General features: G+C 43.4%; 2 protein-coding genes across 2 annotated transcripts in view; both read right to left on the bottom strand.

Moving 5' to 3' along the window:
* The window catches only part of C1QTNF7 (C1q and TNF related 7), an 89,128-nt gene extending 78,025 nt beyond the window's left edge, over window positions 1-11,103 (bottom strand). Inside the window, exon 1 of the mRNA XM_054029658.1 lies at window positions 11,016-11,103. The gene's annotated coding sequence lies outside the window, so the exon portion shown is untranslated. The remainder of the gene's footprint in view (window positions 1-11,015) is intronic.
* Window positions 1-11,104, bottom strand: part of CC2D2A (coiled-coil and C2 domain containing 2A) — a 220,186-nt gene extending 209,082 nt beyond the window's left edge. Inside the window, exon 1 of the mRNA XM_054029653.1 lies at window positions 11,016-11,104. The gene's annotated coding sequence lies outside the window, so the exon portion shown is untranslated. The remainder of the gene's footprint in view (window positions 1-11,015) is intronic.
* Between the last annotated feature and the right edge of the window lie 7,933 nt (window positions 11,105-19,037).

Genomic DNA, 19,037 nt, shown 5'->3' with positions numbered 1-19,037 from the left:
TTCGGGACGTTCTGAGTTCAAAGTGTTCCCTTTTGGATTAATTAATGCAGGAGCCACATTTCAGAGGCTGGTTAATCGCGACTTGTCTCTGGCCTACATTAATTATATTGCAATTTTCAGCAATTCCTAGTCAGACCACAAAAATCACTTGGGAACTGTGCTGATCAGACTCAAAGATGCAGGGCTCACAGTAAAAGTGTCCAAGTGTAAAACAGGCAGTAAGAGTCCCTTATCTAGCTCATTGGGTAAGAAGAGGCCAGATTTCCCCAGATCCCTTAAAGGTGGAATCCACTGTTAACTGGACTGTACTCCAAACCAAAAAACAAGTCCAGTCTTTTATAGGCTTGGCTACCTATTTCCACCAGTTTGTAAGTGGTTTCAGTAACGTTTTATCTACCATCAGATTTATGCAAAAAGACAAAACCCAATAAAGTAGTGTGGATGGCAGCTTGTCAGAAAGACCTTGATGAGGTAAAGAAAATTCCATCTGGAAAATCTATTCTGCTCAGTCCAGATTTTGACAAGATGTTTGACCTATGCATTGGTGCATCGGGCACAGGTCTAAGAGCAGTACTGATGTTACTTTCATCCATTTGCAAGAAGTATCCCGCTGCTTTCTTAAGAAAAAACTGACATCCACAAAACAGAACTATTCTGTCATAGAAGAAGAATGTTATGCAATTGTGTTGGTAACCAAGCAGTTAAGGCTTACCTATTTACAGGGAATTAATTGTCCTGAAAGGCCACTCGCCATTGATATGGCTACACAGGACAAAAGGTACCAATTCAAAACTGCTACTTTGGAGCATCGTTCTCCAAGTGTACATCACCAAAAATCTGATATATTATTTCACCAAAAGTGAAATGCCTGCAAGCTGCATGGAAACTTTTAAAAAACACAATAGAGGCTCAAATTAAATTACAAAATTAAATTACATAGTAAGAGGACTGTAGCAGCGCAGAGATGAACCCCGTGGATGCCCTGCTAAAAAGGCTGGCCGTACCCTGCTTCCAGGCAGAGTGGCCAAGTGCAGGGGCCCAGGCGCTCAGCAGGGAGCCCAGCTGTGGGCCCTAATGAGGGTGGGCTCAGAGTAATAGGCTGAGCCAATTAGAGACAGCTGGGCTGAGGCCTGGAAGGGCTATATAAGCCCTGGGAAAAGCTCAGTAAGGGGCTAGCCTGGGAGGAGGGAGGAGGGCTGGATCTCTGCCTGTGTACCAATTGAGGTGAGCCTCAGGGGCCAGAAGACCCTGGGAAGGGTCTGTGAGGAGACAGCTGTTAGGGGAATTGGGGACTGCATGAAACACTGTAAATAAAGACACGAGGGTGCAACAGCTGAGGAAGGCGCTGGGACTCTTTATTTGACCAGCCTGAGCACAGGGCACAGGCACAAGAGGGTGGAAACCTGTGCAGACCCTGTGACAAGGACTAAAAAAATGCCACCATGGGAAAAGAGCAAAGTAAAAGAAGTGGCTAGAGGCAAAAGGGTTCCTTTAAAAACTAGAACTTAAATCCTATTGAAAATAGAAAGGAGCATAAATTCTGGCACATCAAGTGTAAAAGTATAATTAGGCAGGTCAATTTTTTTTTGAAGAACTAGCCAAAGACTCAAAAAGTAAAAGCAAAAAATGTGTTAAGTACATCAGAAGCAGGAAGCCTGCAGCTAAACAATCAGTGGGGCCACTGGACGATCAAGGTTCTAAAGGAGCACTCAAAGAAGATAAATCCATTGCAGAAAAACTGAATGAATTCTTTGCATCAGTCTTCTCTGCAGAGGATGTGAGGGAGATTCCCACACGTGAGCCATTCGTTTTAGATGGTAAATCTGAGGAACTGTCCCAGATTGAGGTGTCAGTAGAGGGGGTTTTGGAACAAATTGATAAATTAAACAGTAATAAATCACCAGGACCAGATGGTATTCACCCAAGAGTTCAGAAGGCACTCAAATACGAAACTGCAGAACTACTAACTGTGATATGTAACCTATCATTTAAATAATCTTCTGTACAAGATGACTGGAGGATAGCTAATGTGATGCCAATTTTTAAAAAAGGCTCCAGAGGTGATCCTGGCAACTATAGGCTGTTAAACCTAACTTCAGTACCAGGCAAACTGGTTGAAACTATAGTAAAGAACAAAATTATTAGACACACAGGTGAACATGATTTGTTGGGGACTCTTGTAAAGAGCCATGTTGACTCTTGTAAAAGGAAATCATGCCCACCAATCTATCAGAATTCTTTTAGGGGGTCAAAAACATGTGGACTAAGGTGATCCAATGGATATAATGTACTTAGACTTTCAGAAAACTTTTGACAAGGTCCCTCACCAAAGGCTCTTAAGCAAAGTAAGCTGTCATGGGCTAAGAGGGAAGGGCCTCTTGTGGATCAGTAACTGGTTAAATGACAGGAAACAGAGTAGGACTAAATGCTCAGTTTTCACAGTGGATAGGTGTAAATAGTGGTGTCCCCCAGAGGTCTGTACTGGGACAAGTGCTGTTCAACATATTCATAAATTATCTGGAAAAAGAGATAAACAGGTGGGAAAATTTACAGACTACACAAAATTACTCAACATAGTTAAGTCCAAAGCAGACTGTGAAGAGCTACAAAAGGATCTCACAAAACTGGACAACAAAATGGCTGATGAAATTTAATGTTGATAAGTGCAAAGTAATGCACATTGGAAAACATAATCCCAACTATATATACAAAATGATGGGGTCTAAATTAGCTGTTACCATTCAAGAAAGTAATGTTGGATGTCACGGTGGATAGTTCTCTGAAAGCATCAGCTAAATGTGCAGTGGCAGTCAAAAAAGCTTACTAATGGTTCCTAACGTTGTTAAGGGATAGGTAATAAGACTGCCTCTATATAAATCCATGGTACATCCACATCTTGAATACTGCATGCAGATGTGGTTGCCCTATGTCAAAAAAACATACATTGGAATTGGAAAAGGCACAAAGAAAGGCAAGAAAATGATTAGGGGTATGGAACAGCTTCTATATGGAGAGAGATTAAAAAGCCTGGGACTTTTCAGCTTGGAAAAGAGACAACTAAGGATGGATATAATAGAAGTCCATAAAATCAGGAACGGTGAGTAGCAAGTGAATAAGGAAATGTTTTTTACTCCTTCGCATAACATAAGAAATAGGGGTCACCCAATGAAATTAATAGGCAGCCTATTTAAAGAAACAAAAGGAAGTATTTCTTCACACCACACAGACTCAACCTGTGAAACTCCTTGCCAGGGGATGTTGTGAAGGCCAAAACTATAACAGGGTTAAAAAAAGAACTAGATAATTTTCTGGAGGATAGGTCCATCAATGCCTATTAGCCAAGATGGGCAGGGATGCAAGACCATGCTCTGAGCGTCCCTAACCTCTGTTTGCCAAAAGCTGGGAGCAGATGACAGGGGATAGATCACTTGATGATTACCTGGTCTGTTCATTCCCTCTGAAACACTTGGCATTGGCCACTGTCGGCCAATGCCTTTGGTCTGACCCAGTATGGCCGTTCTTATGTTCTTACATTTAAGGTGGAGAAAACATAGTGACAGATGCACTGTCCAGGCCAAAGGGTTCTGAAGCGATGCCTATGGATCAGCCAGTAGCGGACCCTACTGCATCAATGTAAGAGAGAAGGCATGACCGAAGGACCTCCTGATGCCAACTGCCAGAGGGCACAGGGGGTACATAAGGGTGCAGGGATCCCATGGGTTCACCAAAAGAAGTCATATAAGGACTCTATGAAAGCTTGTGTTACACTGCTCATCATAATCATTAAGACATGCATGTACGGAAAATAAATGAGTTATGTCTATATATTAAAAGTTATGTTCCTAGTTCTGTAGTTAAAAGCACGTCACTTGTGAAATAAACTTCTCAGATGGGGGTGGGAACACTTATCACAATGGTGGACTGTTGAGTATTGCGTTATACAATAAGAGTCTGTTAGCAGGGCCAGCCTTAGGGGAAATGGCGCCTCTGAGCAAACTTGTATTTTGGTGCCCCTGGCCCCTGCAGGGACTCCCCCATTGTTCCTGGCCCCAATGAGCTCCCTATCTTCCCATAGCTCCCAGGCCCCGCTGCCCCCCCCTCTGCAGGCTTAATGTGTATTGAAAGAGTGCCGAGGCTCAGCCCTAGCCCAAATTAAGCACTGCCTGGGTGGCCGGAGAGCGGAGGTTGCTAGCCGTGTACCCAGCTCTCAATGCAATGCCACCCCAGCAACAATGCAGAAGTAAGGATAGCCTGGTATATGGTATATTGCCACGTTTACATTTGTGCTGCTGCTGATGGTGGTACTGCTTTCAGAGCTGGGCACCCGGCCGGCAACCGCTGCTTTGTGGCCACCCAGCTCTGAAGGCAAAAAACCAGAGGTACTACTAAGTTACAAGAAATTTGTCATACTATGTCACATCATGTGATTTGGGGGGGGGGGGGGGAAATAAATTTCAAAACACTATAGAGAAGAGATCTTTCTGTACATTGTAAAAGACTTCACTTCCTAGAGTTTGTCTCTTATATCTGCTCTATCCGGCTGGTTTAATACAATGCCCTAAAAAACAATCATTTATAGATCGGCTTTCCTTATTTGGTCTGTTATTGCAGAATTAATATTTTAAAACAAACAGGATAAAGACTTTTTTTTACCCATTTTGTTTTTGTATTTGTAATTTATAAAAAAAGTAGGAGATAAGTAATCTAAAACAAAAGCACATTCTTTCACACATTGCACTAAAATAGAATGGACACTGCATCATCTACTACAGGAATTTCCACTGCCTATGGCTGTGGAATTAGAGTCTCAAGACATTAAGGCTTAAAAAACATATTCATGATAACCAGTCAAACAGAATACAGAGTACACAGCACTTGCATCACCAGGGCTCTATTGTTATAATTGTATAATTTAGCAACTTCTACATTTGCTAAAAAAATAAAAGCAATAATAAAAATATATAAACAAGTGCAAAAACCATGGCATAAGGGACATACATTTTGAACTTGGACATGTTGTCTGCTATTAAACTAATAATTTGATTAGGCTACTCAATATTGCAACAGTTGATTCCAGTGCTTAGCTGAAGAAATTATCTTTATTAGGAATTAATTTGTAGGGAAGTTCTCCTCTGCAAACCCACACATTCTAGCTTTAACAACATTACACATCTGCAATGTCGGGCTCAGAATCAGCAAGAAAACATGCTTTCTCTCTCACAAACATGTGCTATATATAGCCAACAGGAGTCTGCCATATGCTTTAAAAAACATTAATTAAGGGCTAGATTGTCCCAGAAAGGCATCTATCTGAATAGGGTGTGTGCCCCAGGAGAGGTGCAATCCCTTCCTGACCTCTTCAGCATCACTTAGAATTGTCCAGCCTGCTCCCATGGTCCCACATCTCCCAAACCCTTTGGGACACTGCACATCCCTAGGGCACATGAAGGAAGCAGCTCATTCCTATGCTCTCCTGAGTGCAGGGCCTGCTACTGTCTCTGTTCTTTGCAAAGGGAACTGTTAAGTATCAGTCCTTGGCAGAACACCCCTGTGACGTTGTGCAGTCTATATGGTTTTATAAAAACTTGATAATAAGTCAATATAATGTAACTGGGATAGTTTTAGAGAAATACGGTAATAAGTGAATGTAACATAACTGAGATATGCTTCATGCAAAAGGTCTCTTGTAAGGTATCATTACAAAGCTTATAATCTACTGAGTATGATCATCTGATTTGTATAAATGTACCACTCTTGTATCTAAAACTAGAAATATAAAATGTAACTCTGAGGGCCTATTGTAATTATGTAAAGTGTGGGCCATTAATGATGGTTTGGAATCTTGATAACTCCCATTGTCTGCAGATGGCTGTTTACCTGTGAGTCTCCCTGCATATATGTGTGCTGGCAAGTGAGTAATGAAGTCTTGCAGTGACATGTGATCATGTCACCTGAACTGGAATCCATCTTTAACCTGGTGCTTTTCCAGTGAGGGGGGGGTGGAAACCCAAAGGGACAAAGGGTTCCCGCCTTATGCAAAAGATATATAAAGCGGTGGAACAGAAGAGAGGGGAGAGGAGCCATCATGAAGAATCCCCTAGCTATCACCTGAGCTGCAACAAGAGCTGTACCAGGGGAAAGAATTGTGCCCAGGCCTGGAAGGTGTCCAGTCTGAGAAAAAAACTTACTGAAGCATCTCTGAGGGTGAGATTATCTGTATTCAGTTTGATTAGGCATAGATTTGCGCATTTTATTTTATTTTGCTTGGTGACTTACTTTGTTCTGTCTGTTACTACTTTGAACCACTTAAATCCTACTGTCTGTATTTAATAAAATCACTTTTTATTTAGTAATTTACTCAGAGTATGTATTAATACCTGGGGGAGCAAACAACTGTGCATATCTCTCTATCAGTGTTATAGAGGGCGAACAATTTATGAGTTTGCCCTGCATAAGCTTTATGCAGGGTAAAACGGATTTATCTGGGTTTAGACCCCATTGGGAGTTGAGCATCTGAGTGCTAAAGACAAGCACACTACTGTGAGCTGTTTTCAGGTAAACTTGCAGCTTTGGGGCAAGTAATTCAGACCCTGGGTCTTTGTTGGAGCAGACAGGAGTGTCTGGCTCAGCAAGACAGGGTGCTAGAGTCCTGAGCTGGCAGGGAAAACAGAAGCAGGGGTAGTCTTTGCACATCGGGTGGCAGCTCCCAGGGGGTTTCTGTGATCCAACCCGTCACAACCCCTTTTTAAGAACTACATGGAGAATGGATGATTTTAGATTAAACATTTACCCTAAGACATTAGTGCAACATGATGCGCAGAAGGAAGACTGCTATTTTTGAATGGCATCAGATTGTGAAATGAAACAGCGTGGGTAAGAAAAGTCAGCAGGTCATTCACCTGCCCCCCGGCGGTGGGGTTCTTTCTCCGCAGAGATGTGCCCATGGTGCCTGGCGTTCGGTCTGCAGCTTAAGGCAGGCTCCGCACTATCGCAAGGGGGCTGCAGCTTGCCAGAGCCCATGGCCATCCCGCAGCCCGCTAACCACTTCTGGCTCATTGGGGGCACCATTTCAGATTTGAAGCGGGGGGCATTTTTAACTGTAATTCCAGGGGCTACTTAGGCACCTGAAAACTCTAGTTTTTTTTTTTTTTCAGATAATAACTTAGAAATTAGCTGTTGATTTCACCTAACCCACAAAAATATTTCCATCAATAATAATTGAAATTTACAGATCGGGAAAGCAAGAAAAATGCTGCTTGAGACCTTGCTAGAGTCAAACTCTAGAGAAGATTTCGAGCTCCACGGAGCTCTTCTCCAGGTCTGTGAGCCCGTGAGCTCTGTGGAGCTCAAAACCTTGTCTCTTTCACCAACTACGGTTGGGCCAAAAAAGATATTACCTGACCCACCTTGTCTCTCTCAGTTTGTGTTTTAACAGATTTAAAGCTTGAACTCTTTGAATATCAACTTCTACTGTCAAATAATTATCTAACCTTCCCCCCCAAATTTCCCAAAACTGAAAATTTAATTTAATTAAAAATACAAAAAAGTTTAAAAATAAACAAAAATTGATATTACCCAAAGTTATAAAAAAATAAAAGTTGAATTCTACCAAGCCTATTTATAAGCCACCAGAGCAGCAGGGTTGAAGCATGTGTGTGGAAGGGCAGAATAGGGTGACCAGATGTCCCGATTTTATAGGGACAGTCCTGATTTTGGGGTCTTTTTCTTATATAGGCTCCTATTACCCCCCATCCCCGTCCCGATTTTTCACATTTGCTGTCTGGTCACCCTAGGGCAGAATCTATCCCTGCTAGAGAGAGATCTCAGTTTAAGAGCCTGATACTTTGTCACAATCACACATTGTCCTCAGACTAACAACAGGAACCCCATCAACTTCCAGAGGATGAGTGAGGCTTGCAGGATATGGGATTAAGTTAGCGATGGCAATAAAGAAAGGAGTTTCTTTATTCTTGATGCAGTATAGAAATGTGCACAATGCTTCGCCCAATAGCTCAGACAAGACTCCCCCACCCCCCCATCCCAAGGAATTTCAATATACTGGTGGAAACAGAAACAATTTAAAAAATAAAGCCTGAGGGTGGGGATAGGCAATCAGGGATTGAAAGAAAGGGAGATCACAGCAGGCAGGCACCACCTACTTTAATCTGCCATTAAAACTCCAGAGCCACAGTGCTGGGAACATCCCCCCTGGGACAGGGCACAGTGCAGTGAGTCAGCATGCTACTCCCTACCTAGTGTGGCCCCCATTCCTGCTCCTGTTCAGATGGGGGCACTCCTGCTCTGGAAGAGTTACCTGGCTTGTCCAGCTGTTCTCTGCAGCTTGGGTCCATCCACCCTCTCCAGCGCTGCATGTCTGAACGCTGCTCACCTGCCTGGCTGCCTCTGTAAGTCCAGCTGGCTCTCGGCAGGTCAGGTGGGCATGGGACTTGGGAGGTACCAAACTCACAGCTCTGCACGGCGCCCTGAGCAGTGGCCCAGCCCACGCACCCTTAAGGCCTGCTCTATTTAGCATTGTAACTCAAATGCTAATGAAGAGATGGTAGAAACTTCAGAAAGAAATTAACAGGAAGAAGTAAACAGTGGGAGGAGAGGGGGGCTGTCAGTCCATTCTGGTATATTTGGGTGTGTAGAGAGACACCCTAGCATCCTTCACTAAGGAAGTAAAATAACAGTGAATTTGTTTCATGTCAAAGGGATCTCAGCCAGGCTTTTTTGAAAACACTGGGGAAGGAAAGCTATCTTGTAAGAGATAGATGAATGCCTTGTTGGTTAAATTTTGTTTCCAGAAAGCATGATATGATTTTATGTGTAACCATTTGTTTCCAATACTCTATTACTTGAATCTCTGTTCTTTGTTAATAATAAGCTATATGCATATAGTGACAACAAGAATAAGTTACGTGCTGGGTGTTAAGTGGAGATACTGAGTTAAATTTTACAAGTTGGTATGTACTGTTCCTTTGGGAGTAGCAGATCTAATAGTTCTGTGAGTGTTCAGTGAAACAGGGGCTGAGTACTCCAGAGAGATGCTTGGAAGACCCAAGTGTTGACGTGTGCCTATTGCTAACCTGCAGAGAGAGAATGAGGCCCACAGAGGCCTGGAAGGTAGTACATGTGTTGCCAGAGGCTGATAGTTTCAGGGAGCCAATCCACAGCAGGTACAAACAAGAGTTCGTCACGCCTAGGGCAGGTGATGGGATACTAGATGGGAAAGGCTCTGAGTTACTACAGAGATTCTTTCCCAGGTGTCTGGCTGGTAGAACTTACCCAATTGCTCAGGGTCTAACTGATCACCATATTTGGGGTTGGGAAAGAATTTTCCCCTGGGTCAGATTGGCAGAGACCCTGGGTTTTTTTTAATCCTTCCTATGCAGCGTGGGACATGGGTCACTGACAGGTTTAAACTAGTATAAATGGTTTAAACTAGTGTAAATTCTCTATAACTTGAAGTCTTTAAACCATGGTTTGAGGACTTCAGTAACATAGCCAGAGGTCAGGGCCTATTACAGGAGCAGGTGGGTGAGGTTCTATAGCCTGCAACATGCAGGAGGTTAGACTACATGATCATGATGGTCCCTTCTGACCTTAAAGTCTGTGAAGTGGTGGTGAGGTGCCTCAAAACCCTGCATACTCCCTGTGGGGGGCATTTACTAGCTGGAGTAAGTCCTACAGGCTGCACAGCCCCAGTGGTATAGTGGGGGGATGAAGGGAATCAGAGGAACTGAACAGACAGTCACTGAGCCTTAAAATTCCACTTGCCCAGAAGGGTACATTCCACTGAACTGCACTGAGCTCCTGTTAAAAAGACAGACCTGAGGGCTGTAGGGAGTAGTGTAGTACAGGAGGAGGAGAGCCTAGCTTACATGAGCCCCTCTCTCTGGGCAACTCTGTAATGCTGGCTGCCATGCAGCCTTAAAGAAGGTGTGTGGTTTTGTGGCTTGTGGAGCAGGTTGCTCTTTCTCCAACCAGTTGCAGAGTCAATATCCACAACTTGCACAGCTCAGAGGGCTACTGACTGTTCTGAATTCACACCCATCTTTTCATAGAACTTCAGCTTGAAAAGAAAGAATCAATCACATCATCACAAGTGGGAGGACTGTAGAATCTATACACTGCCATGAATAGCTTGTTTTGTGCACTTGGCAGGCAGACAAATGGTGTTTCATAGACATTCAAATAATGGTAACTGGAGACTTAGAGGAAAGAAAGCATCAACTCATTGTTCATACATTTGCTCTCTCACCTGCGCAGAACAAGTTTGTGTGCAACAGCTGACATCAAACACTTATTCTCATTCTACAATGTACAGTCTCTTCCCAGATTGCATACAGCACACTGCCCACATATCAAGAAAACACAGTAGGTTAGTAACTTGGATTTTTTTAAAAGCTATCATGTCAGCTAATATCAAATGACTTCTTTTTGCTGGAAAAAATTAGGAATTTCCTTAACTTTGCAAGGGTGTGACCCTGAAGCAAAATGATTTAATATTTACAAAATCTTTTGCAAACCACATTTTCAGGAAACCACAGCAGCAAAGCTTAAGTGAATTTATGAAATAATGTTGGAATCTTTCATGAGAAAAAAACCTCTCAATTTCTGCGTTAGGCTGATGGAATGAAAGATTGAAACTAAATATGTAGAACTATGTCTACAGATGAAAGACAATTACATTAATGCCCAAACCTGACAAAAATAGACTTTTTAGAAATAATTTTGGTCAGATGTGTGTAGCTTGGATTTTAAAAAGCCTGTCAGTAAACTTTCTAAGAGCAATGTTAAGTTCATAAATGTCATGGTGCCTTATTCTTGTGCTACAAGGCAGAACATATAAACAGATTTAGCAGCAACCCTACAGCAGTAGATTTTTAATGTAATCATATGTGGTCTCATAAAAAAGAAATCTACATTTTCCAAAGGCACTACATTTTTGTTCCTTTGATTAAATGCTTTAAAATAAGTCAGAACAGCAAAACAGAATCAGTTAAACTTACCTTACTTTGGAGCAGATTATATCAAATTTTCCACAACAACGATATGCTTCCTTGGGTTTGTCCCATAAATTTTGCAACTTCAAACAAATAGGTACAGGTTGGTATTTCAAAGTCTTTCAGAGAAAAAAGTAAAATGCCTTGATGACAAATAATGCACTTCTCTGAACATGAAAAGTTATTTAAAGCTTGATTCTCTTGTATTAAGTCTTGCAACTGTCTTTCTCAGCTAAACAAATTCCCACCCCTTTTCTCGGACACTTGCCAACTCCTCTAATTTAAAGCGACTGTCAGGCTTGCTATAAAACTGCCATTGGAAAGAGCTCAATATAGAGGAATGAGCAAGTGCTAACTCCAGGCTGAAGCAGCATGACCTATAGTTCTACCAGCGGGTATAGACTCCCCAGGTAATGTGATGTAATATTTGGAAAAACATTTAGGACCAAGTTGTCCCCTTTTACACAGAGACATGGGGAAGGGACAAGACTCAAGCTGTTCCTAGCACACACTCCCCTTAATATGGGATTTGGGAGAAGGAGTATTGGCCTCAAAGTGAAGGGAGAGGGCATGGCCTTGAATACACATTGAATGCAAGGATCCACAGTAGTGGCCTAATCTAAAACCCACTGAAGTCAAAAAGACTTCCATTGACTTCAATTGGCTTTGGAGTGGGTCCTGAATCCTTGCCTGCCCCGTGCAGATCTCAGAATATCTACTTTCTATGGATTTCCTAATCCTCTATGCTTTTTTCCTGGGCTTCCCACACTTCTCCCAGCAGCATGGCTGGCTTATTGACTGTATTGTTGATCCAGTGTTATGTACTCCCTCCCCAGGAAGGGGGAACGTACAAGTCCTGAGTTGGATTTTACTGCTGCTCACTTGTCTGAATGTTTCTCTGCAGGCATATTGATGGGTTTCATCAGGGAGCCTGCTGCACTCATTACAGGTGGCTTTGCCTTCTGAGATCCTGCAGAGCCCTAGGCACAAAAGCCAAGATTTTCAAAAGTGTCCACTAACTTGGGGGTATCTCCATTCTGAGTTGCTCAAATTAAGACATCCTAAAAACAGAGGCACCCAGAGTTTGTGAAAGTTAGGCCACAGAATTCATGCAGAAAGGGCCACATAGACTCGGATGGAAGGGTAAGCAATTTCCAGAGGATCTACCTCATTCTTGGGAACTTCATCTGAGCAGTTTTGGGGGAATTAGTGTGTATTTGTCTCCATAGCATAGAATATGCTTACAAATATGAGTTAACTTTGTGGAATGATTTTTTAAAAATGGATGCTCAGGCCTATATTTTCAAATGGGATTGAAGATTTTTGGGAGCTTCAATTTGGGGGAGCCTCAATTCCAACACCTTAAAGGAGCCTGATTTTCAAGGGGGGAAGTGCTCAAAACTTTCTGAAAATCGAGTCCATTTAAGGCATGCCTCAAGTTGGGCACCCAAAGTCACTTTTGAAAAAAAATAGGCCCGCTTGACTGCTGTTGAAGAGGCATGCCGCTTATTATAAACTGAATTAGTATATGTCAATGTTAATAATAATTTTTTCTTGCAAAACTATAACATTAATAAGCACTTGTCTGGAGAAAGAATGTATTACACTGAAATTTACAACTGTTGCTGAAAGATGTAATGCAAAGGTCTCTGATACCTAACCAGCCAAAACCAAGATATCAATTGTAAGAAGTTTATAGAGGATTGTTACTTTTTTTAGAACATGCCCAGATTTAGTTGCAATTTGCATGAATTGAAATACTACATGTTTGATATTTTAATTTATAGTTCGAGAAATGTGCTATGTTTTGGATGAAGACTAGGATATAAGATGCCGCTAGTGAGGAGAGAAAAGGTTTAAGGACAACTGAACCTTAGTATTTTCTAATGGAGTCCTTTGTCAATACTAAATTATATTAGGCTATAGCACACTGTGTTAAATAACTTAGATTATTATGTGAAAGCTCTGGTGTTTGTTATGAATGAGTCATTTTCCCTGAAGTATGGTTAGAGTATTTTTTTATTTTGTGGACCTGCTGGCACACTTTACTTGGTTGAGTAGTGTCACCACAATTCAACAACTCTTTGAAACCAGTGGAAGATACAAATGCTAATCCATACTGTCTGCTTCAGTGTATCAAGTGTGGCAAAAAAAAAATTTTTTATGGCATTTGTGTACCTTAAGCCTCACTTTGGAATGAGATGCCAGAATCTACTGTTTTGTCAGGTATCTACAGCGGCGGATACTTGGTTTGGTTTAAACCAAAACTGCAATGCTTACCTGAATTAACTGAAAGACCCAGCTTAAAGTGGCATCCCTTCTATTGATCCACAACCCAAGCAACCCTGTTTCCCTCCCCAATTCTCATCTCCAGTTTCCCCTATTTTGATTATTTTCAGTGGGTTTAGGGAAACTTGAGATGCCTTTCCCCCTTCCCAACCGATCCTCCTTTGGAGGAGAGGAGGAAACTTAAGGTCTTTTTACTGACATGCAGAAGAGTGTGTGCTCTAATGAGCTACACACTAGACTGGACTCCAGCAAGTTCCTAATTCTAGTCTTGGCTCTGCAACTAATTTTTTCAATGGCTTTGGGCAGACCACTTAATGTCTCAGCCTCAGCTTTTCCATCAGTAAAATGTGTATTGATATTTACTTATCTACCACACAGCAGTGACACTAAGGATTAATTAGCTATTTGTGAAGTACTAAGTATTCTTTACTATGCCTTGTTATTACAACAGCAGTGATGCGAGTCCAGCACTTCATCTGCTCCACTATTGCCGAATTTAAATTTAACACTCTCCATGGCTATCCTGACTGCCTTTCATGATCTATCCCACAAGATTTAGGTTAAGCAGCAGCTGCTGCAGCTCAGCAGAGAGGTTGCCAAAGGTTCTGGGTCCTTCATCACAGTAAAGGAAAAGAAAGGCAGCAATGCTATGGAGAAAGGCACTTAAAGGTGGTCACAGAAAGAGTTCATCAGGGTGGGGGTGAAGCTAGCTAGGGCTTAGTAGAGGATGTCAATGATAGTGCGAGTTGGAGCCATTTCCTGTAACCACTGAGCTTTTCATGGGCATTGAGGGCATAAACTGGAGGAGGGATTTAACAAAAAACTTTGCAAACCTTACAGATTTGATTTGGTTTGAAGGATTGATTGAAGATTTGGGCCAATTCTATTTTTAACCACACAGGTTTGCCCAACGGCAGTTCCAATATGTTTGTTTTTATCCTTGTAAAGTTATAGGCATCTATTTCCTTCTTTAGTAAGTCATTAAAAGACTATGGGTTTCCCCTCTTTTGACTGTGTCAAGACTCAGATGTGGTGTGACTCAAAACACCTGCTACCTGAAGCCCTTACTAAACAATAATTGGTAGTTGGTAGGTATCCCTTCTCCATGAAGTCACAATACACTAGTTAAGAACAATGGGATAATTCACTCCACTGAAAAATCACGAAGACATAAAATGAACGTGTCTTATTCTCCCACTTCTGAAGCTTCCAGTGTTTCTCCTTTTACAGTTTTTTCGGTGAGGATATTAATTGTTTAAATATATCTAGTATGCTAACAAAATAAATCTATATAACACATACACAAGAGCACTCTGGAGTGTATGCATTATGGATTCCAAGCCATCACCACATTCTTGACAAAGAGCAGTCTTTAATCCACTCATATGGTGAGCAGCTGGGGAGTTTTTGGAGATGTACTTAACCCGTCTCTCTGTCCAAAGAGTTTGAGATTCAGCAGGTTCTGATAATTACCATGGATGTTACTTCCAACACACATGGCTGTACTGGAAATCAAGATATCATCTTTCATGTGCAGAGAATCTCTAAGCAGTTATTTTGCTGGCAGGAAAGAATGAGACTGTCTCTCATAAAATACAGTAACCCTTTAATGTCAGGATCTGGGATTTTCCAGTACTAGGGCTGAATGCATTTGTGGCCAAAAGATATCAGCTCAGCTCTCAAGAGGTTAATGCAACTACTCTGGTCAGGCCTTAATTTCATGCTGAAGGAGGCTAGGATGCAGTGGAAAACTGTGGACCCCTGCAGACTACCATAATTACTGTACTAGAGCCCAGGAGCCGGATTCTCCACTCATTTATAGTGGTGTAAATCAGGGATAATTTCACTGAGGTCAGTGGAGTTACACTGGTGTAAGTGAAAGAAAATCAGGCTCCAGATCCCAACCTGATATCAAAATCTGGGGGAACAGAACTCCTCATGAATACTCCTTCGGCCTGAAAAAAAGGCAAGCTCAGATATTAGAGCTGTCACACCAGAGTGCTGGGAGGTGGCAGTCCTTTCAGGGGACGTGTTTGTCTAGACTACCCAAGATGGTTACTGTTCAGTCTGAAAGAGGCTCAGGATTATATTAGACAGGGTTGCAAGAGGTATAAGCAACAGCTGAGGCAGAGAGAGGTGTGAGAACTATAGCAGGTGGATACCTCCGGTCATGGGGAAGGACGGACAGTGGGTGGCTGTTCTGTTTAAGAGATGGTGCTCTCATCATCCACAGCTGGTGCACACATCTGGAGATGCCCCAAAAGCTAAGGGTTGAGAAAGGAAGTCTCTCAATAATGGTTATGTACCAACGATTGAGCAGCTGCAACAGCCTCAGACTTTGGGCAGGCATCTGAGTACCAAAGATTAACTCCATATGTAGCTTCATATCTACAACAGATGTAAAGTTTGGTTTCAACAGAACATCTGACCTTCCAAAAATTTATTCCAAGTCTAAATATGCTTGAAAGCAAAAAAATGCATCAGTTATCTAAAGCTCACTTGTTCAATTACATTGTCTAACCAAAGTCACTTTTCCCCGCCCCTGCTTTAAAGTATTACTTAATAGTATAGGAACAGAAACAGACAGAGTGTGGGTCTTCATGACTGCAACTATTTGAGGACAACTCTGTCATACTTCCCCCTTTTAAAAACAAATATGTAACAATTAAATAACTTTAAAAAACCCTAAAACACTAAGTAATATTTCTTCACCTCCTAGCATGTCTGATCACTCAATACAAGGAGGAGGATCAGGAACCTTGTCTGGTGTAAGGCAGTGCAGTTCCACTGACTCCACTAGAACTATGCAGATTTACATTACCTAAAGATCTAGACCAGGAGTAGGCCACCTATGGCACGTGTGCCAAAGGCAGCACGCGAGCTGATTTTCAGTGGCACTCAACACTGCCCGGGTCCTGGCCACTGGTCCGGGGGTTTCTACATTTTAATTTAATTTTAAATGAAGCTTCTTAAACATTTTAAAAGGCTTATTTACAACAATAGTTTAGTTATATATTATAGACTTACAGAAAGAGACCTTCTAAAAACGTTAAAATGTATTACTGGCACGTAAAACCTTAAATTAGAGTGAATAAATGAAGACTCAGTACACCACTTCTGAAAGGTTGCTGACCCCTGATCTAGACCTCACTGTTAAGTTTTATTTCCTTTCTTAAAACTTAAGTTAAAGTTTCACTTGATCTGGCCCACTCCTCCACACATCAAGGGCCTGATCCTGCTGCATTTCTTGGGCCCTCCAAATGCTCACTTATGTCAATAGGATTTTTCTACATGAGGGGCCAGATCTCAAAAGGTATGTCAGTGATTATAGATGCAAAGAGGTGCTTTTGTAAACCCCAAAATTTGCCTTAGTGAGGTAGGGGCCTAACTCCTATTTTACTTTCAATGAGAGATAGCTGATTTTGAAAATCCCACCTAAGCAGTTTGGCACCTATCTGCAACTGAAGGTGCTGAAAGACCTTTGTAAATCAGACCTAGATCTGCAGGGCCCCGATGCTTTGTCTCCACTGATGCTTTACATTTTATTCGTTTTCAACCTCATTTCTGAACAGAGCTTTTCAGTCACATTTGGAGTTCTAGACCCTGCCTTTCCAGCCTTACCTAGTACTAGATTCTGTTTGGAAAATCTGATTTGGAAAACAAAAAGTTAATAAACTGTACATTCTTTTAAAATAACCTTTAAAGTACAATAGATTCAAGGGTGTGACAATTCTAGGTGGAGAAAAGGGACTGCAAACTTAAAGCCAGAGCATAGGGCTGCCAACTTTCTACTCACACAAAAACCGAACACTCTTACCCTGCCCCTGCCCCGCCCCCTCCTTTAAGGCTCCACCCCGCCCCACCCCTTATCTGAGGCCCCACCCCCAACTCACTCCATCCGCCCCCCGTCACTCACTCTCCCCACCCTCATTCATGTGCTCATTTTCACTGGGCTGGGACAGGGGGTTGGGGTACAGGAGGGGGTGAGGGCTCCAGCTGGGGGTGTGGCTGCTCTGCTGTGGGGCTGGGAATGAAGGATTTGGGGTGCAGGAGGGGGCTCCAGGTTGGGACTGAGGGGTTTGGAGGGTGGGAGGGGCTCAGCTGGGGCAGGAGGTTGGGGCGCGGGAGGGGGTCAGGGGCGCAGGCTTTGGGCGGTGCTTATCTCAGGCAGCTCCCGGAAACAGCAGCCTGTCCCTCCTCCGGCTCCTACGTGGAGGCACAGCCAGGCAGCTCGGCACGCTGCGCCATCTGCAGGCACCGCCCCTGCAGCTCCCATTGGCCGCAGCTCCCGGCCAATGGGAGCTGTAGAGCCAGCCGCATATGGGGTTGGGGCAGGGGCAGTGTACAGAGCCCCCTGGCTGCTCCTACACGTAGGAGCTGGAGGGGGGACATGCCACTGCTTCCGGGAGCCACGAGGAGCCATAGCAGGCAGGGAGCCTGCCTTAGCCCCGCTGTGCTGCCGACCAGATTTTAATGGCCCTGTCAGCGGTGCTGACTGGGCGTTCCAGTTGAAAACTGGACATCTGGCAATCCTAACAGATCATGAGGGAAAATATTACTGGCATTTTGTGTTTGAGAAGGTCTAATGCTGCTTTAGAATAAACCTTTCATAAAAATAACTACTTTGTGGCTCTACAAACCAACACATTATATAATCAAACCATGCTGGGCTTCCAATACAAACCGTCTTCTCAGTTTTCTCTGCCTTCCCAACACCAAGGCTTTTTCCTTCCATAAATAGGAGATCAGCAAGCAGGTCAATTTTCCAAATACTTGAGAACAAATATTTGCTTCAGGAATCTGTCATTTTAAGTCTGCTCATCTTGAGCACAACCCTAAGCATTCATTACAAGTATAATGGACACCCCCACAGGCCTTGCTCAGAACTCTGTGCTTCTCCCCTTTGTCGTAAAGATGTGAAAAAGTTTTGTTTTGTTTTTTTTAAAAGGACTATGGCCTTCATATATTTAGTCCACATGTGAGCTGTGTAGGTTAAAGCACACCAGGCCATCAAGTTATGAGATATAAATGTTTGTTGTAACTTGCAGTAGGGGCCTGGCTACTCACTGAAGAGATTAACATCTGAAAATACTTGGCCAAATTGTGATACCCTGGCTCATACTGAGAACTACATTACTAGAGCCCTGCGTGGATATGCAAAGGTGTATCCGCATCCAATCCATCAGCCGCAAAAATTATCTGCAGATATCTGCAGATTTGCAGGGGTCTACACTGGGGACTGGGCTGTGGCTCCGAGCCACACCCCCACACTCCCCAGAGCCCCGTCGGGGAGAGCCGCGTGGGCAGCTGTGGGGAGGCCACATGGAGTTGCAGAACCGCCACCTGCCCTTGGCTGGGCGTAGAGCCTGGGTGGGTGGGGACACGGCCAGGGGCTGCTCTCAGCTTCCCCCACGCCCCAACACTGCAGGCAGGTGGAGGGTCTGCTATGGCTCACCACGGCTCCCCAGCTGGGCTCCATGCTGGCCTGGCTGAAGGGGGAGACCTGTGGAGCTGCCCAGGGGCTGCTCTGGCCCTCCGCCCAGGGCAGGTGGAGGGTCTGCCGTGGCTCCCCACAGCTCCCTGCCCGGCTTTTACTGTGGCCAGGCTGTGGCTCCGAGCCACTTCTCCCCAGATGGAGATGGGTCGGGGAGAGCCGTGCTAGCAGAAGTGAGGAGCCACGGCAGACCTTCAACCTGCCCTGTCCCCCAGGCCTCCTGCCCAGGGCAGGTGGAGGATCCA

This window comes from Malaclemys terrapin, chromosome 5, assembly GCF_027887155.1.
Source record: "Malaclemys terrapin pileata isolate rMalTer1 chromosome 5, rMalTer1.hap1, whole genome shotgun sequence".
Taxonomy (NCBI): domain Eukaryota; kingdom Metazoa; phylum Chordata; order Testudines; family Emydidae; genus Malaclemys; species Malaclemys terrapin.
Note: the sequence above shows the minus strand (reverse complement) of the source record. Positions and strands in the feature narration are given on the sequence as shown.